Source organism: Passer domesticus, chromosome 11 (assembly GCF_036417665.1).
Source record: "Passer domesticus isolate bPasDom1 chromosome 11, bPasDom1.hap1, whole genome shotgun sequence".
Lineage (NCBI taxonomy): Eukaryota > Metazoa > Chordata > Aves > Passeriformes > Passeridae > Passer > Passer domesticus.
This window is the reverse complement of record NC_087484.1, coordinates 22,460,841-22,477,403: the sequence shown is the minus strand read 5'-3', so window position 1 is coordinate 22,477,403 and position 16,563 is coordinate 22,460,841. Positions and strand designations below refer to the sequence as shown.

General features: G+C 41.6%; 1 long non-coding RNA gene across 1 annotated transcript in view; it reads right to left on the bottom strand.

Annotated features, from left to right (window-relative positions):
* The window catches only part of LOC135309629 (uncharacterized), a 96,261-nt gene extending 80,242 nt beyond the window's left edge, over window positions 1–16,019 (bottom strand). Inside the window, exons 1-3 of the long non-coding RNA XR_010369825.1 lie at window positions 15,954–16,019; window positions 817–964; window positions 40–178 (exon numbers count right to left, since the gene is read on the bottom strand). This is a non-coding gene — a long non-coding RNA (uncharacterized LOC135309629). The remainder of the gene's footprint in view (window positions 1–39; window positions 179–816; window positions 965–15,953) is intronic.
* Window positions 16,020–16,563: the final 544 nt, after the last annotated feature.

Below are 16,563 nucleotides of genomic sequence, written 5' to 3'. Positions count from 1 at the left end.
AAAATCCAAGCAAAAAACTGCTGGAACTAAAAAACTTACAAAGGTTAAGAGTCCTCTTCTCACTTTCATAATTTAAGCCTAGAAGATGCACAATTTTTCATAGTGGAAGAAACCACACACGTGTTACTGGATTAGGTTCATCTTCCAGCACTTTGAAAATGCCTTGAAAACTCTATGCCTGTGAAAAATGTTGACTGGTAAATATACATCTTTAGGCAATGCAGACACCAGTAAGGAGAGCAGGCTCCCATCACAGCAGCCTCCTGGGAATGTGATGATACAGAAAACAGAACAGAATTCACAAATTAAATTTAATTGCTTCTCATGTTTACGGCCCTAGGCACCAAGATAGAACTGAAAGCAATTGTGCTCCTCTTAGCAAGTTGTTTGACTTTGGAGGACTTGAGAAAGCCTCAAATTCTAATGCACAAGGATAAGGAACAAGCATTAGCTTTAGAAAGTCATGTTGCATTCCAAAAGCAGCATGCACTGACCTAAGCCTTCAAGATGGTAACATATATCTGAACATAAATCAATATCAACCCAATTTACATCAAAGTTATGATGAACCCTCTCAATATAGCCAGGTAAGCAAGGATCCTTTCAAGAACAAGGGAAGCCATACACTTACTTGAGCATAATTTGCTAACAAGCATTGCAAATGCAAAACATTAAAGGTGAACAAAGAACAAGCTTGGAGGAAAAAGATGCAAATAAATTCTATCCATCAGTCTGGAGGTACTGGATTATCTGGAATAGAGAACAGTTGTGTTCTACATAGCAATTCCTTAAAATCAACATGGAATAGACTCATACCTGGATATGGCTCAGAGTCATAATTTCAAATAGCAGAGGCTAAATGAGACTGCGAAACTTGAGTCAATACAGTTTTCTTCCATTAAAATCACAGTAGATTCAGATTTCTATGGAGATCTGCTAATTAGCACAGCATGAAGACCTGCAACTTCAAACACCACTGAGTAAAAAAACATACTCCACAATTTTGGTTTGCCTTTTTTCTTACTTCCAAATGCACCTCTCACAAAGCAAGCTTTGGTCACCACACTGTAGCCAAGGGAACAGGAACTCCCACTGATGAAATACTGCTGGAGAAACATGACCAGAATGGGGAAAGGGGATTTGAAAGCAAGATGTGGAGAAAGCAGAAGCAATTTCAAGTGTAACAGCAGCAGAGTGCTGTCCTAGCATAGCCTCAGTGGCGCAGCTGAATCACCTGTAGCACCAAGCCTGGGCAGAGCTCATGTCCCTGCCCACGGAATGTGGATCTTCCCCAGCCAAAGGAGATGGGCATCCTGGTTTTACTGTGCTGGGAGGGGAAAAGGGATGGGAAAAGGGATGGGAAAAGGGATGCTGCCTACCCATCTGTAGCACTAAGAATGAACACAAGGACACAATGCCTTTCTCATTCAATTGCTTGGCTCTGGCAGGTAAAATTACTTCCACAGCAGTACCCCCCCATAACCAAATTCTCCTATTTCAGCCTGATCTAGCAGCCTAATATTCAGAAATCTGTTGGTGGAATACCTCCTTGAGGGTGGCTGAGGCCTTAGCATGGAGCTCTCCCCATAATCCGTGGCATTCAAAGTATTAGAAGATAATGTGGCATATATTCTTCCCATCCATTACTGGGTAGAAAAAGTGTACAGATGCATAGTTAGGAGCCTCCAGCTAGTAGGAATGTGGATCTCAGGATGAAGAGGTGGATCACAGGTTTTCAAAGGAGTAAAACTTTTTCACACCAGCAGTCTATAATTATCTTTCTAACTTAATACAAATCTCACCCATCCGTGCTTTTCCCCTCTTAGATAAGTTCAAATTTTAAAAAAAAAGTCTTTGTAATTGTGTGATTCTTATATAGAAATATTTATGTCCTTCATTAATAGGAAGATATTAGGGCATACTAGGAACTGGTTATTTTTAGGAAACATGAAGACAAAACTACACATTTAGGACCCACTTAATTAGTGTTTTGCAGGAGTTTTACAAAGCAGGGCACCTTCAATATTTGATATAAAAATCAGGGAATCCCACCTATTATATGCCATACTAGAAATACAGTCTATTAAAAGTACAAGAGCAATGGTTTGATCCTGCTTGAGATGAAGTAACTTTGCAACTGGTACAACAGCCAATCATGACAGAAGATCTCACACAGCAAACATTGTTCAGAGACATCCTCAAATGCCTTTTCCCTGGGTTAAAACATTGTGCTTCCCCAGTCAAACAGGATTAATAAAATAAAGAGCACATGACATACCTGTAACACAGCCCAGTACTCAGAGCTTCCTGTGGAGACAAGCCCAGCTGGAGGAGATAGCTCTAAACCCTCTCCCAAAATATAAAGATCACCACACCTGCCAGGAGAGCACTGGTCTTTACTGAGTGGTGCTACCAAGTGAATGCACAACCCCAGCCATTGTGCACAGCTGTGAACATCCCCATGACTAAGAGCAGAAAGAGACCCCATCAAAGGCACACTGTCAGAAAACCTGCCAGCCTTCAGGCCAGCTTTTGAGCACTGATGCCACCATTCAGTGGCAGAGGACAGTGGGTGCTGTCTAAAAGTTATGCTAAAGAGAAGATATGTAATGGTGCACTTCAACTAAACGTGATGAAAGCAGAGCACTTCAAGCCTTATCCCCAGTTCAGAAGGGAGAGTTCCAGTCTGAAGTAGGCATGGAACAATGAAAACTTTTCACAACAGTTGCAGCTGGCCCCAAGTCAAGCAAGCTCTACAGGATTTCTGTTAAAGAGATGATAATTGAATTTGTTTGACGTTTGGAGCAAACTCTTGTCAGAACTCAGGCACCATGCAAACTTTCCCCTCTTCCCCAGCCAAGGTTTTCATTGCTTCTGTTCTCAAGTTTAGACTCTCACCCATCTGTATCCGCTCCAGTGAGTATCCCATTAAACAGTCCTGGAGCTGAAAAGGGCATTTTACTAAAAATCTGAGTTCTCAGATCTCAAGATAAGGCTGCACTGCACAATGCTGCTCGTGATGGTTGAAAGCAGGGCCTAAAAGCCCAACTGTGTGCAACAGTAGGGACAGCCAAGGAACAGGAGACCTGGAATCCTGAGTGCATTTAGGGCCTGCCTAATCTAATATTCCATGAATGGTCAGGACCAGGCACTTCGTAGGATCTGCTTCACAAACATAACTCTAAACATGGGTTGCATCTGTCAAATAATGTGACGTTAGAAAATTATACTCTAGTCAGGCAAGTCTGTACTTCATTAATTACCAATAGTAATTACTTAGCAAGAATGGAATTCTTTCCCCTCTAACATATGGTTTTAGATAAGGGAATTACTACTTCCACAGTCATTGGAAAAGTAGACTTCATTATCTGGAGTACAGAATTGGAGGGCTTACTTTAATGTAAGCCATATGCTGGGATGCCAAGTCATCACATGGATACTGTGTTTGGGAAATTCTTGTCACAGTTACCCTACATTTACCCTCTAGTGAGGGTAAACTATTTAACTTCTCATTTATGTTGGCTTTGTTTCCCATTTTGTAAGCACACTTAAAACTTTCTAACATTTACGTACATGTCTTACTTGAAACAAACTCCCGATGCTTCCAAAAAAACACAGTACTTAAAAGAAAATTAAAAAGCACTTCCATTTACCACAGAATACTTAGGTTCAGTTGCAGCATCTGTTTTTTAAACAGAGTTCCTGATTTCTAACTGAGTTTGCCAGCTGGGCTAAATCAAGTCACAGGAGTCAGCTACCCCCTCGTTTTCAGAGGACATCTCAAGTGACCCTGCATGTCAAAAATTAAGAGTGTGTGTAAGTTAAAAGAAAAAATTATTCAAGTAACAAATGCCACATGGTGTAAGCATTTCATTTCCAGACTTACAACTAGATAGTGTTCCCAGGCCACCACAGCAAGGAAGCTGCAAAGCACCAAGAGCCCCACAGGGAGTTCAAATTGCCAAGGGAATGCCAGGGACCATATGCTCCAGCAGCATCCTGCCTTGCAGAGCCTTCAGGTGTGCTCTGTCTGACACCTGGAGCAGGGATATTGCTGAAAGTTCCCTTAAGGAGCACTGACAGCCCAGAGGTTCCTGCTTTGCTCCCCACTCTGCTGTTCAGTCCCCTGCATGGAGCTCCTTTCACCACATGGATGCAGTGGCACCCCTCATCTCACACAGGGGTCAATGACTTCTTTATTTCAAACTCTGGTGGAAAACTCAGAGTCCTTTTAGTGCTTAAGCAAACAGTGGCAAGGCTGGAGGTCATGAATGTGTCCATTTCCCCAGATAAAATGGATGACAGCTCAGGATTCCTCAATGTATTTTTAGGACAGGGACAATTGATTTAACATAGTGGAAAGCACCATTGGCAAAATAATTCCTAAAAAATACAATTGTGGAAGCCTGAGATATTTATATAACTCTATCTTGTAAACTAAGCCTCTCCCTCCCTTAACCACTGGGTCCAGGCTGCAACCTGTTGCCTTTACTATTCAGATCAGAGATTACTTTGAGCCACGTGTGCTGTCCTGGAGCAGGATGCCTCTGTCACTGCCAAGCAAGCTCCTCTCCAGACTGCCCCTGCAAGCCACAGCACAGAGTCTGGAGTTTCCCAAATGAGCCCCAAGGGACACGGCCAGAGAAGTGTCCCCCCTGAGCTCACACATCTCAAGCTCTCTAGGCAGAGCTGCTGAGCTCAGTCTGGGCAGTGACTTGTGCAGAACCAGCTGTGGGTCTGGCACTCCTCTGCGCCACATCTGCTCAGGAAGCTGGGCTGCATGGTCACTGCAGGTCCCTTCCAGCTGAAACTGTCTAATCTACACCCACCAGCCTTTGCTGAGGCTGTACTCAAACGCTGCAATTTACTCAACTTCTCTGGCTGAGCTTGAAAACCCATGTGTTTGGAAAAGAAAGAGTAATCCTGTTGCACTTGTACTTTTGACAAAAGAACATTTTGTTTTCAACGTAACTCAAAGTAAACTGACAGGTAAGAGAAAGTGTGACATTGTACAGATCCTGATGGCCACATCGTTTGATTTGCATAATACCTGCTCTGCAGTAAATCCTTGGACCTTTACCAGCCCATTAACTTTCTTCTGTCCCTCTGATGCTGCAGCCTTGTGGAATGAGAGGAGAGGAGAGGAGAGGAGAGGAGAGGAGAGGAGAGGAGAGGAGAGGAGAGGAGAGGAGAGGAGAGGAGAGGAGAGGAGAGGAGAGGAGAGGAGAGGAGAGGAGAGGAGAGGAGAGGAGAGGAGAGGAGAGGAGAGGAGAGGAGAGGAGAGGAGAGGAGAGGAGAGGAGAGGAGAGGAGAGGAGAGGAGAGGAGAGGAGAGGAGAGGAGAGGAGAGGAGAGGAGAGGAGAGGAGAGGAGAGGAGAGGAGAGGAGAGGAGAGGAGAGGAGAGGAGAGGAGAGGAGAGGAGGGCTTGCCTCTACTCAGGGGAGTCTGAAGTAGCATGTTTGGCTTACCTACCATATTTTCCCACTCAAAACCAAAGTGGCATTCTATAGGGAACACAACACAGCACTTGCCTCAGGTTTTTTCATCATCTTATTCCATGGACATGCTTTAAGGACTTCTTTTGGAGGCCTTGCTCATCTTTAGGTGGTCAAAGGATTCACCCTAAAACACACATTATATCATACCCAGATCAAATCCAGAAAATGCTGAGTATTGAGGAGCAGCACATTCAGAGCAGAGAAGAGGATGCTTTCACCACAGCGCTTCAGCAAATGGACTGAACCCTTGCCCTTCAGCCAAAAATCCACAAACATATTAGTGTTTCTAAATTAAAAATGTTGAGTTAGCTGGCATATCTGACACAGCTGCCAAAACCCACTCCTGTTAGCTGTCTTTTGGAATGGTGAACTCCATATCTGTTTTGGTACGAAGGACAACTTGCCTCCCTCAGTTCAGCAGGTAGGAAGCAACAATGTCAACTTTCCAAACAATGTTCAAAGTGGAAATTTTACAGTCAACATGCTTCTGCTTCCTCAGGCTGTATCTCCAGACTTTGAAGTGGTGATTACTTTTGCAAAACCTCATTTTATAGGCTTGCCAACAGATCTCCACATAGATTGCAAATTAACAAGCACAGAAAGCTGTGACTGGGGTCCTCATTAGCACACAGTCATTTCCAGTGCTTCTCTCCAGCTTCCTAGATCATTACTTGAGCTCTGAACTAAATCCAGCATCATAATTAAATACCTCTTTTAACTTGAGACCCTATAAAATTGCAGCTTGGTTTATTCTACAATCTGTTTGTGCTTTGTGTCTGACTGAAGAACAGGTTTGCTTTTTCTGAGACTTTGTTATTTGAATTTTATTTTTACAACCCAAACAAAGCAGTGAAAAGTGTTTGATTTATTTTTTTCCTGGGCTGAGCTTAGCTTTAGGCCTTCTTTGATTTTCTATGTCAAATATGGCAAGACCACCCTTCAGAATTTGCAGACCCAACCTGACAGATATTTACTAGAGTAAGAGGAGGGAAGAGAAAAATAAAAGTGCAAATACCAAATTCAGCACCTTTCTCTATGTAGGGAACCTTAATCTAGATCTCCCATTTTCTACTAAAGGAGCACTCAAGGTTTTGACTCTTTAATCAGTCTGGAACCAAACCTCAAATTCTGTCACTGGGGAGAAAAAGAACAATCAAAAAGGAGTAAATATTTTATCAAACCCACATTTTCAGCAGCTGAACTGGAAATTACCATCCTCCCATAGTGCCACAAACTCCTCTAGCTGCTTTCAAATCCTGATCAGCAAAACCCAAAACAAGGTTCAAATACCTGCCAAGGCAGGGCATTGCTGAGTCTGGGGCAGCAGTTCCAAAGGTCCCACCCAAGCCTGTAGGTGCTTTTAGATTTCACATGAAATTCCTCACTCTTGACAACCCACAAGGTAGCAACATTTACCCTAAAAAAAATGAAAACCAACCAACCGGAAAAAACCAAAAACCAAAAAAACAAACAAAAAAACCCCAAAATGAAAACACAAAAAAACCCCCAAACAAAAAACAAAACAAAAAAACACACACACAAAAAAAAACCACAAAAAAAAACCAAACCAAAAACCAAAACCAAAGAAAAAGCTCAGCTTTGATTAATATTGAATGGAAGTGAATCATATATTTGATTAATATATGAACTAGAAGTGAGTCAGTGAATATCTCAAACTTTTGAATCTAGGAAGGTGTAAACCAACATGTAGAGTAGTTAGAAGATTAAAAAGAGGAGGTTTTTAGAAAAAGCAATTTTGGCCACATGCAGAGAAATGGTTTTGGACACTTCTGCTGGGGCAAACAAAGGCTTGGCTTCTGCATCGACTCATTGTTGCTGCTTCCCTTACTGTAGCTGGCAGATGGAAATTGAGCCAGGCATTAAAATGCTACCTAAGTCAGGATTTTATGCTTTCATGCAGTGTCTCAATTAATCAAAGTTTTGCTATAAAATTCGAGCAGCAATGCTCAAAGCCAAGTCAAGTCATAAAATACAAGCTGATTAATTTCCCTCTAATTTGTATGATAATTAAAATTCCAACTTTTAATTCTGTTAATTGTCCTCCCACAAGGAGGTTGATTGGGCTTTGCTAATACATGCTGTGAAAATGCATTTCCCACAGGTCTGTCTTTGTTTCTTTTAAAATGCAATGCTTTTACATAATTATCCCTTAACTTCCATAGATAAATGCAAGCTTATCTCTGGCCTGTTTTGACACAAGTCCCCATGTAACTTAAGCTGTGTCCATAAATCACATGCTCAAAGTCATTAGGTGTTTCATCAAAACATGGTGCCAGTGTGTGCTTCTCTGTGACTTTTAATGAGCAATTAAACTTGCAAAAGACACAGGGGGGAAAAAATCTAGAGTCAAAAAATACACACACATTCCCTCCTGGAAGTCAAATATCTCTGAACTGGAAACAGACAAAATATGTGACACAGCAGACATCCTGCTTTCCATAATCCCAACAAACTGCATATAAGAGCAGTCAGAGGACAGCTGAACAGGGCTGGCACCTGCACACCTGGAAAAGAAAGTTTAACTGGTACAGCTGCAGTCAACCTCCAGCTTCTGCATCCCTGGCTGGTTATAAAATAAACTTATCCTTTATCTGATAGACCTGAATGGAAAGTCTTACCAGTCCTTTTCTTGGGGCACAACAGTTATTTGGGGTACACAGACAATACCTGCCGTGCTGTCTGCCATGAATGAATACATTATGAACACATTATGGCCATTGCAACGAAGGAGCAAAAAAAGCCTTCTTTTTGTACTTTGTCTTTGGACACATTCAAAATTTTGCATAAGCAAGGATTGAGTTGAGGTTTATAAATCCATTACCATTTGCACTCAGTCTTGCCTGGTTGTCAGTATCCATGCAGACTCTTTTTGTTCCTCAGAGTATGAAATGACCACTTGCCTTCTGCCTTTTGGTGTGCCTTGAATTTTGTCTCTTTACACTTCCCTAGCTTATAAGATTTTCTGTATAAATGGGCATCACATAAGGACACAACATCCTGTCTTAGGTTGCAAGAGGTGGCTGGGGTGTGTGTTCTGTCCCCATCTGTCAGAGCTGGGCAGTTCTCTGCTGTTCATGGGGCAGTTTTCTTTATCTCTCCCACAGCCAATCCTCCCTCCAGGAGATCTCTGCTGTCCATGGCCACTGAGTGTCCCTGCAGGGCTGATCCAATTCCAGCATCCCATGGGGAGATGCTGTGCCCAGGGCAGGAGCCAAGCATTCCTACCTGGATCCAATCTGAGCCTGGAACAGCACAGCAGCCTTTGCCCACTGCATTCCCAGAGGAGCAGCTTTCTCCTGCCCTGCATTCCCAGAGGGAGAGCAGGCCCATCTCCAGCAGCCCTGGAGCTGCAGAGGAAAACTGCAGCCTTGTGCAGGATCCCTGCTCCAGCAGAAGCACAGCTGGCACTGCAGGAGGGCTGAGCCCCCATGGGATGGGGCTGTGCCACCACCCTGAAACACAGGGGGACAGGGCATGTTCTGACTCTGGCAGTGGTTTGGGGGTTTTTTGTACTATTACATTTGTTTATTAACTTCTCCTAGGAAAGAACTGTTATTCCTATTCCCATATCTTTTCCTGAGAGCCCCTTAATTTCAAAATTATAATAATTCAGAGGGAGGGGATTTTCATTTTCCATTTCAAGGGAGGCTCCTGCCTTCCTTAGCAGACACCTGTCTGTTCAAACCAAGACACCTCCCAAAGCTGTCTGGATTTTCACTGCAGGGATAGGTGATTACACTTCTGTTCACAACAGGGGCACTGCCATGTTCCCACCATTTAACCACTTTATAAAGCCCCCAAGTTACAACTTTTAAATTCCAAACACCAGCAGCAGTGAAGCTGGGGCTCAGGGGATGGATGACAGACATGGAAAAGCAGAGTCTCAGCCCTCACTCCCCTCAGGAGCAGCAGCTGGCCCAGAGCTCTCCCCTGTTCTTAAACTTCATCAGCACCACATCATCATCCTGTGTGAGAAAACAAAACCTCTTTCAGGTCTGAACCCCTTATCTGGGACTTTATCCATCTTCCAGAGCTATTCCTTTGACAATGCAAAAGCTATTATTTTAAATCTTATTTTCCATGGAGAATTACACTTTCTATACACTAATTTACCCTTGTGTGGGTCCCCAAAATAAAAAAAAAAAAAAAAAAAAAAAAGCCAAAATGTCAAAAGGGGGCACAGCGTCTCTGGCACAGATCACCCTGTGACTCAAACCTATACAGGAATATGCTGAGTGTGTTACACTAATCATATGGCCGAAATCTTGGCAGATAAGACAAGAAAATCAATTGTAATTTCTTTGGCTGTTTTCTCATATATTCTCAACTTGTTAGCAGACATTTTTTTAAGAGAGCGGTCAATGAATATTTAATGTTGGGACGCACTGCCAATTTTATCTGCCAGCTAATAAAGATGCTGCTTGGTCATGGGTGTAAGAGAAGAGGTCTATTTTAGCCTCTGTGGCTGGCTGGCTGTAATAAGAAGGATGACAATTTTAAATTGGGAGATTAATGGATAATTTGGAATCACTGTCATTCTGACACAGCCAGTGACCTTTTCAAATTGACAGATAGCTCCATTTCACCCCAACCAGCTAGAACAAGAGATTGTTTTAAACAATTGGACCTAAATGCCAGGCTTAAAGGAGGCCAGGCATAGGAATGTGGCAGGGCAGCTTGTAAGTAAAATAGGCCTCCCATAGATTAATGGAATAGTTAGGAGGGCCATCCATCCAGCAGTTCCAATTCTCAGTTTTTAGCTACTGCAGCATTAGCAAGGTAAAAGGCACTGATGTCAGAAAGAAGAATGCTCAGTATTATCTTTTCCAGCAAGGAAAACAGTCCAGCTGAAGCACTGGACCTTCTAGGGTCTGTCCAAAATTACATTGTGAAAAGATATGAAATAGGTGAAAGGAAACTTCTGCAGACATCTGTACCCATCCTGTGATATTGGGCAGCATTGCTTCAGCAGTAACACACAGAGCCATAAATCACTTGTGAGAAAAATAAAATAAAAAAGAAACAGAAAAACTCATTTCCTGCTAGAGCCAAGTATTTCTCAAGAGTCCTGAAATAATGGGCCTTAAAAGTAAGTTATTGCTAACCACAGAAAAACTATTTTATGCAAAGCTGTGAGAGCTATCTCTTTGTATGTTCTCTCCAGGAATCTTTCACAGTTTGATTCCCAGGGTTCAAGTCCAGTCTCATGGCTTTGTAGGGGATGTCATGTTTATAAACAAGGAAGTGAGTTGTCTCTTGACAAACTTGACATGCCACTGTGCAGTTAAATACACAACATAAGAAATTGATTTAAAGGGTACTCTCACATTAATATATAATTCTGTTTTTAAAACTATTCCTGTACATAAGGCTTTGTTTTACTTGCAGGGGCTTGCTAGATGTGGATTAGCATTTCCTCCCAGTGACAGATCAGTTGTCACACACTGTCATATACTCATTTTTTTAGGAAGATGAATGGGGTAGCACTTCAGGCCAGCAGCTCACCTTCCCAGTGATCACTGCTGGGAGATCCACATTCCCAAATGTCTCCACACTCTTACCCTTATTGTCACAAACAGTTTCTGAGCACTTATTTTAAAACACTGACAACTACTGGGCCATTTTCTAAATGCAGAAAATATCACCAAGCACTGCTCATGGGGCAAACTGAAAGCCTGTGTTGGAAAAAGTTGGAGATGTTGCAAAGATCTACACTGAGTTTCCAGGAGATGGAAAAGCTCGTGTGAGGCAGATGCATATCACCAGCCACCCTAATGAAAGGTCCCCCATCAACTCCAAAGTCAGCAGTGGTCATCATCTGTTCTACCTAATTTCAGCTCGTGTCCCCACATCAGGACCCAAGTCCCAAATGCAGTACAAGATACAGCTCAGGATGCCATGCAGATGGCTGTGCACCCCAATCATCCTTATTTGGTTCAGTAGCATGGCTAAGCTGAGATCTTGGAGGTAGGAGCATATTTGAGATTCTCTGGGAATTAAGCAAGGCACAGTTCTGAGAGATTCTGCTTGCTCCTGCTGGCCACTGAGAGTGGCAGACACTGTAACTCCCTCCAAGTGTTAAAACAGACTGTTCCTTTTGGAAGGGACTGGTGATGCCTCAGGTTTTAGCTTCTAAATTTTTCACATTCTGTGCTTCCTTAGTGTGTGGGTCTGGGCTTCACATTAGGGGATGGTGAGCTCTGTGCACAGAGTAAGGAGACAAAACAATTCCTGCTCTAGCTGGGGACCAAGGACAAATGATCCAAATCTCAGGCCCAAGAGCACAAACAACGTGGGCTGAAGAGAGAAAAAGAAGCAGGATGGGACTGCATGGGCTAAAGTTGGAATTGGACAATTAACTGTAATATGCAAATGGAGCAGAACTGATCAAAGTGAGAGACCTTGTGATGGGTCGTGCATTTTATGACCATTTTGGTTCATCCTGGGTGCAGCCCTGGCTGGGCTCTTGTGCTGCCCAAGGTGAATCCATTGAGGAGATCCTTTGAATAAATCCTTGGTTTATTCTTTATCTTTGTCCTGTCTCTGTTCTAGGTCAGCCTTCACAAGGCATCACTGGCAACGATCACACCTTGTCCAACTCCCTGATCACTTCAGGGCTGACCAAAAGTTGAAACTTTATATTAAAAGCACTGTGCAAATGCCTCCTGAACACAGACAAGCGTGGGACACTGACCCCCTCTCCAGGAAGCCTGTTCTAGGCTCTGACCCCCTCTCCAGTAAAGGAATGCTTCCTTGTGCCCAGCTGGAGCCATTCCCACACGTCCTGTCACTGGATCTCAGGAGGAAGAGCTCAACACCTCCCTCTCCACTTCCTCAGCAACCCTCAGAGGGCAATGAGGTTTCCTGCTTCCCTTCACAGCCCCCAGCCTGCACCTGTGGCCAGCATTACTCTGCCTTGCACAGGAAATAAGCTAAATGATCATAAGAAGGCAAAGCTGCCATAAATCACCCAAACCTTCCTGACAGGGGAAAAAAAAATGCCAGCAAACCTGCAATGAGATCAGCACCTACTTTTGCCAAAAATCTTCAAAACCTGAAAATGGGCTTATGAAATACACATGGCAGATTCTTGACTAGCTATATAACATTTCACCTGGCTCAAGTATAATATTTATTGCATTTAGTCAAAGTGATGCACAAGAAATTCTGCTGTTAAACATGATAAATCCACTTCCATTATCCATTATTTGTGAGCACACTGAGAAATACCAGCTAACAGAATAAAATTCTTGTATTTTTTCTGAATTATCACAGTATTTTCAAATTCCAGCATGATTTCAGTACATAGGAGATGTTTCATAGACAAATAGGGGTGTATGGAGTAAATTCATCACCACACTGTGATAAATGAGTTACACATTCAATATGCACTAAATCTTGTAGGTAAGCTAGGGATGAGTAGGTGCAGTGATTGTTGTGGGTAACAGAAATCAGGAGATTCCAAATGTTTGATAAAGTGGCACAGGAGTGATCAGAAAGTTAACTGGAATTGAATCATGCTAGGTGTCAGACAAGGACAAAATATCCCAGAGAGGAGCGACCACAGAAAAGATTTTGGCATTGCTACTGCCAGAATTGAAGAGAAACCTCTGTTTTCTGTCAGAGCCCATCCTGCCTGCACACCTAAAAACAGAGTGCACACAATAAAGGGCTGAAAAAGAGCAACCAAGTTCATAACTTCAATATTTCAAAACAAGTTTTTAAATGACGCTTTTCAGCAAATGCAAGACAGGTAATTCTAAAATTGGAAGCACTTGAAACTTACGATTTTCTTTTTACCCCACAAGTAAAAGCAGGAAATTATCTTCAAATTTATAGTGCAAAACCAAAGGGGTGCTTTTGTGACACTCCAACGCTGTGCCAATAAGAGCATTTATTCAAAGCCATACAACTAGAAAATGGCCACCACAGCCAAATTGCTTATTTTAGAAATAGAGTGGTTTGAAGATAGTTGGCTGCTAGTAGATTACAGAAGTACAACTTTGATTTTATATTAGCAAGACTGGAAAGTCTGCACTTTGCTGTTTCTGTAACACATTAGAGCATTTGTGCAATTTCAGCTGAACTAATCTGGCACCCCATTTACATCAAAACTTTGCACAAGAGCTCTACAGCATAAAAAGACCTGTTTGTGATGATTCTTTCATTTGATGGCCTCTGAAAATAATCCTGTCTCAAGTAGATGGGATTACTTTGCAAGTCTCATTTTCTCTTGCTATCAAAATACCAAAACAGATTTTGAAGAGGAAAAACTGGAATTAATCCTCCAGGACAAATAGGTTCTACTTTATTCACAAAAGAAAAGCAAAAAAGCAAAAAAGTAAGAAAGAAAAAAACCAAAAACCAACAAACCCAAATCCACACAAACAGAAGAAATCAAAGCAAACAAAGCAAACCACTCCAAATAAAAATGCTGGAAATGTTACCAGGCTCCATCCCTGCCCAGTGCTAAAGCACAGGGCAATTGTGTAACTGAGGGCAACTGCTCACAAACCCAAATCCCTGCTCACAGCCTTCAAACCCCAAGTTTTTAAAGGTCACAGAATTGTTATTAAAGAATTATTTGGTCTTGCTTTGTGAAGGTCTTATCACAAATTCAGTATTTGTTACATGTGATTTTTTCCCCCTCCTACTTTGCATGAACCTCACAGATCAGTTGGGCTGAGGGGTGAAACAAACTCATGCCTTTTAAATCAGGACAATTTCCTTCACTTTCCCATTGCCACACCTTAGTGACCAAGAACTATTATACATTTTGCAAAACCACTGCCTAGAATTTGAAATTGAGCATCCAAAAATTAGAGGAATCTCAAATATTTTGGCTTTTACCTAATTCTGAGGAAAACCAGCACATAAATTAGTCCCTGCCAAATTTAACAGATCCTAGGAAAGCAGCACTACATAAACTCACCTAACAAAGGGTTAATTCTGTACTACATCTCCTCAAGTGACACAAATTGGACTGTTTGGTGTGACAATTTTAAGAGCCGTGCTAGTGTGCAACATCTCCTCAGATGTCCACAGATAAAAGACTTTCATGATATAAAAAAATTACATGTGAAATCTATCACACTGTTAATCAAATAGGGGTTTCCAAACTCTTGGCACACCTTTGCTATGTGAACACAATTCCTGAGACAGTAAAAAACTGGTTTAATACCATATTAAAGTAATGGAGTCTGATTCAAAATTAATTCCAATGAAAAAGCACCTAAGGAAATTCTATATATGCATTAAAGTACAGCAGCATTTTGAAAAAAATACTAAACAAGAAAATAAGAATTAATTTTTTTTTTCTTTTTGGTAGTTTTTGAAAGCAGGGAACAATGAGAATAGTTTCAGATCTCCTGCGTGCTAACTGAACCCAATCAGTTACCCTCCAAGGGAAGGTACTCCAGGATTTATCCATTTTTAATGGAGGTTCAGTAGTGAAGCATAGCAAAACATCTTCAGGAGTAGAAGAGCAACTCACTAAGTCTTAAAAGCATAATAAAATGTTTTACTAGAGAACTAAAAAAAAGCCCTAAAAACTATACTATTTTTCCATCAAGAAAGAACAAAAAAAACCACCCAAAATATCAAAAGTGTTTCAAAACATGTTTTTCCTTTTGATATTTAATGGATGTTTTTATTGCCATGCTGAATATAAACTCTCTAGATACATCCAACTCCATGTTCAGTTATTTGTTAATCAAAGACAAAATTCCTTACCTAGAAATCACAAAAAAAGAAATGTTTTAAGCACTTCTGTGTGGTGTTTTAGCATAATATTCCAAAATTAGCCATTTTTTTACATGACAAAATCACTGTCTATTTGGGATTAAATATAAGCACAAAATTAATGACAAGGCTTAACTGCTTCAGACATTGTAATATTTGGTGTCAATTTTGGCCCTCAGACACAGCAAGCAAGGACAAAGTTCTGGAAAGCAATTGAAAATCTCCCTGTCACTTTGAAAGGTGAATTAGGCAGTAATAAACTGCCATAAAACTTTCACGAGGTTCCCTGGCCATTTTCCAGAGGGAAGCTAAGGTAATATCCTTACTAGAACAGTGCAGTAAAATGGAGAAGTCCAAGGAATAGGAGTTCTTTTAAAATGCTACAACTCCATCTGCAATCTTAAATATTAGCAAGACCAATGCACCTTCTTCTTACTGAAAACCTGGTTCTGACAGCGAGCCCATCACCAAGATTTATGGACAGTATTTTCCCTCTTGTATAGAAACTTCTCATTTGCCTCCTGAATAAACCCAGAGCACAGCAGCATTGTAAAAGCGGCCACCCCAAGGAGGGGAGGGAATGATGAATCTGACTCCATGCTCTCAGAAGGCTAATTTATTACTTTATGATACTATATTATATTAATAAATACTATATTATACTATACTAAGGAATACAGAAAGGATACTTACTGAATGCTAAAAGGATAACAATGAAACTCGTGACTCTCTCCAGAGTCCTGACACAGCCTGGCCCTGATTGGCCAAAGAGTGAAAACAACTCCCAGCAGAATCCAATGGAACAATCACCTGTGGGTAAACAATCTCCAAACACATTCCACATGAGCACGACACAGGAGAAGCAAATGAGATAAGAATTGTTTTCCTTTTTCTCTGAGGCCTGGGTGAAAGGATCATGTTCAGGGATTGTGAATGCCACACAGCAGCTCAAACCCAGAGGATTCCTCTAATCCCAGAGCAGTGCCCTTGTGCTTGGAAGGAGCAAATCACTCCCCTAAAGGTTCTTCTTCTCTGGGAAAGGAGAAACATGTCCTGCTTGGAACAGGCTGCTTTATTGGGAAGCAATAATGGGAATCCAGCTGAGAATTCACACCCACTTCCTCATGTCATTACAGGCTCCATGTAACAGCTCTGCTCTATCATCAAAAACTAAGAAATTAGAATTTTACAAGAACTGTTCATTAAGAACAAACAACACCTTCCTGTCCCTCTCCAAATGAGCAATATTTCCATGTCTCTGCCAAATTTATCCAGAAAAATTTATGCAGAAAAAAGGGAAATC